This window comes from Anopheles stephensi, unplaced genomic scaffold (assembly GCF_013141755.1).
Source record: "Anopheles stephensi strain Indian unplaced genomic scaffold, UCI_ANSTEP_V1.0 ucontig384, whole genome shotgun sequence".
Taxonomy (NCBI): domain Eukaryota; kingdom Metazoa; phylum Arthropoda; class Insecta; order Diptera; family Culicidae; genus Anopheles; species Anopheles stephensi.
In genome coordinates this window covers 27,501-31,688 of record NW_023405329.1, presented here as the reverse complement: position 1 = coordinate 31,688, position 4,188 = coordinate 27,501, and positions in this window count along the sequence as shown.

The window sequence follows — 4,188 nt, the reverse complement described above, 5'->3', positions numbered from 1 at the left end:
AAAAATTTTTTTTTTCACGAGATTTTGATGAAAATGGCTTTCGGAACGCGTTTCTTATAATGAAAAAGTGAAACCAAACGAAGTATTTGCGAAGAAAAAAATTGTCCTATGAAAAAATCACTTTTTCTTAGGGTACGGGTCAAAAATTTTCTAAGTCCCAAAAAATCACATATTCTCGAATATCTCGAAAACTACTATCGGACAGGGGTCAACCAAGGTGTTTTAGAAAGGTCTTTACAAGCTCTATTTAATGAGCCATAGCGACTTTCAAGTGATTTTTTGACACTTTTTCGCATATCGGCATCCTTGGTTCCCATACTGGCCATAGGCCATAGGGCACCGAACGGCCAACTTTGGTCCGGGGGTGAAATTTTTTTTTCACGAGATTTTGATGAAAATGGCTTCGGAACGCGTTTCTAATAATGAAAAGTGAAACCAAACAGTATTTGCGAAGAAAAAATTGTCCTATGAAAAAATCACTTTTTCTTAGGTTACGGGTCAAAAATTTTCTAAGTCCCAAAAAATCACATTTTCTCGAATATCTCGAAAAACTACTTATCGGACAGGGGTCAACCAAGGTGTTTTAGAAAGGTCTCAACAAGCTCTAAATAATGGGCCATAGCGACTTTTTAGTGATTTTTTGACAAATTTTGTCATATCGGCATCCCGAGTTCCCATTACTGGCCATAGGCCATGGGGCCCCGACGACGAAAAAATTTTGGTCCGAGGGTCAAAATTTTTTTTCTCATAAATTGTTCAAAACGCCGTCGGAACGCGCCTTAGATCATGAAAAGTGAAAAGAAACAGTATTTTGCAAAATTGGGGTGGCCTATGACTTACATGGCCACGTCCTAGGTCCGAGTTCCCGAGGTCGTGTTCTTCAGTGGCGGAAAAAAATGGCCACTGTGGGAGATGCAAAATGTTCATTTTGTATTATGGACACACTATCGAAGCGAAAATTTCAGAAATGGCCTAAAACGTGAAGAATGATGGGGTATGTACGAAAAGAAGGTTTTTATGGTCAAACGGTGAAAATTTTTTTTTTTATGAAAAATTTTGGTCTCCCACCGTTCATGAATTTCTAGGACCAAAAATCGAAAAATTTGAAAACTTCACGATCGAAAGGAAACGCATATGTGGTGTTCCTAGTGTGTACGGTGTACGAAAAACGGGTTCACGATGAGATATCAGGCAAATAAGTGGACCTAAAGTGAGTTATACGGGTAAGACGAGGTGTCCAAAGACCGAAATAGGGTACCAACTGAGAACGAAATGAAGGTCCCCGAAGTCGCCATACAAGTTATAGGAGGTGTCCAAAGTACGAAAAGAGTTCCATATTCGCTGTTCCTACTATATGGTTCCCTGATTGCTGCTCCAAGGAGTAGTGAGGAAGTGTCCAAAGGTCTGTTGGGGTATCGAGGTGATACCCTCGACGGACAATATGCACGAAAAGTGGTTCGATGATCTATCCTGTAGGTCGTACGGCAGCCATACCGGCTGGAAGTACCGCGGTAATTCCGCAATAAAACGTTCGCCAGACGAACAAACAAATTGAATTAGCTCATCGTAGTGTACGGAAACGAAACGAAAATGTAGGTGATTAGGGATCCGGAGCAATCTCGCGATCCCATGGTTCGGTGTAAGAAATGATACGAAGTGTTCATAAGTCTCCTCTGGAGGCAGAACCATCGTAGCAAAGTTCGGGAACCCAAGGGTCACAAAAACTCGTAGGACGATATCCACGAATAATCGGGGACTTGTGGGGACTACCGTGCCCTGACAAGTCAACTACACCTTAACTGGTGATGGTCGTCCTACGGGGACCTGCGGGGAACAAAAGGGTCACAAAAACTCGTAGGACAATATCTCCGAATAATCGGGGACTTGTGGGGACCACCGTGCCCTGACAAGTCAACTACACCTTAACTGGGGTGATGGTTGTCCTACGGGGACCTGCGGGAACCCAAGGGTCACAAAAACTCGTAGGACGATATCCACGAATAATCGGGGACTTGTGGGGACTACCGTGCCCTGACAAGTCAACTACACCTTAACTGGTGATGTGTCCTACTGGGACCTTCAGGAGCCGCAGTAAGTCGCAGGTCGTATGCGAGCCTTGATTGGTCCTGTTGGGGGCGTGCGGGTGTAATGCCCTCGGTACGTCACAATGTTGGTGTACGATGTACATCTATAATCTGACATCCTCCTGAACAACCTTTGATCGTTTGGTTTTGGCGCTGTGGAGTCGGTGTACTGCCGCAGGTCAATGAGAGTGGTCACAACAAAGATTGTGTCACCTGATGAACGTAGAAGAGAGTCTGCGGGACTGGGCCCGGTAGACAAAAAATATCGAACAAGCAATTGACGAAGACGAATTCGGTTTGATCCTACAGTAATATACGCTTGTCCAAAGGTTAAGCCATGCATGTCTAAGTACAAACATAAATGATGTGAAACCGCATAAGGCTCAGTACAACAGCCATAATTCACCAAGATCATCCACCCATCAGGTACTTGGATAACTGTGGAAAAGCCAGAGCTAATACATGCAACATGCCGGGACCGCTGTCCGCTTGCGGGCGGTGAACTGGTGCACTTATTAGTAAACCAATCGCCTCCGGGCGGCTTGAGTTGAAGTCTGGATAAGGATGCCGATCGTATGGTCGCTTGACCGACGACAGATCTTGCAAATGTCTGCCCTATCAACTATTGATGGTAGTGTAGAGGACTACCATGGTTGCGACGGGTAACGGGGAATCAGGGTTCGATTCCGGAGAGGGAGCCTGAGAAATGGCTACCACATCCAAGGAAGGCAGCAGGCGCGTAAATTACCCATCCCGGCACGGGAGGTAGTGACGAGAAATAACAATATGGACCTCTCTAACGATGGTCCATAATTGGAATGAATTGAGCATAAATCCTTCAATAAGGATCAAGTGGAGGGCAAGTCTGGTGCCAGCAGCCGCGGTAATTCCAGCTCCACTAGCGTATATTAAAGTTGTTGCGGTTAAAACGTTCGAAGTTGATTCCCCGTCCAGACACGCGACCGCCGCGGGCGCCCGGCACACGCCGGATACGTTCGTGGCGCGAGCTCGCGGCTGCGACTTCACAATGGTGTGCCTGGGCGTCAACCTCGTGATCGGTCGGGCACGTTCCCGAGCCGGTGCGTGGTGCCCGGGCAGCTCCCATTTACCTTGAACAAATTAGAGTGCTTCAAGCAGGCTAGTACAAAAGCGTCCACACCCGCCCAGGGTTGGCGTTGGCCGAGAATAATCTTGCATGGAATAATGGAACATGACCTCGGTCTGAGTCTTTTGGTTGGTTTTTGTATAGACCCAGAGGTAATGATTAACAGAAGTAGTTGGGGGCATTGGTATTACGGGCGCGGAGAGGTGAAATTCGTAGACCGTCGTAGGACCAACTGAAGCGAAAGCGTTTGCCATGGATGCTTTCATTAATCAAGAACGAAAGTTAGAGGATCGAAGGCGATTAGATACCGCCCTAGTTCTAACCGTAAACGATGCCAATCAGCATTGGGAGACGCTACTACATTCGTGCTCTCAGTAGCTTCCGGGAAACCAAAATCGGGTTCCGGGGGAAGTATGGTTGCAAAGTTGAAACTTAAAGGAATTGACGGAAGGGCACCACAAGAAGTGGAGCTTGCGGCTTAATTTGACTCAACACGGGAAAATCTTACCAGGTCCGAACTTATCGAGGTAAGACAGATTAAGAGCTCTTTCTCAAATTTAAGGGTAGTGGTGCATGGCCGTTCTTAGTTCGTGGAATGATTTGTCTGGTTAATTCCGATAACGAACGCGACTCAAACAAGCTAACTAGAACGCTGTCAGCAGTGGTGCCTCCGGGCGCACCTGACGTTACGGGGCGGCGGCGCCTTCGCGGGCGGTCGTCGCACTAGTTTGCCCTGCTTAGCGGACAACTTGTGTTTAGCAAGGTGAGAGTGAGCGATAACAGTCCGTGATGCCCTTAGATGTTCTGGGCTGCACGCGTGCTACAATGTGGGCAGCAGCGTGTTCTCGCCAATAGGCGCCCCCCATTCCGGAGAGGAACGGGAAATGCCATGACACCCAAATGTGGGGCTCATTAGTATGTGATTGTGGTGACTGCAACGGTCCCCATTGAACCTGGGAATTTCTAGTAAGTGCTAGTCAATTCGCTAGGCGCGCTGAT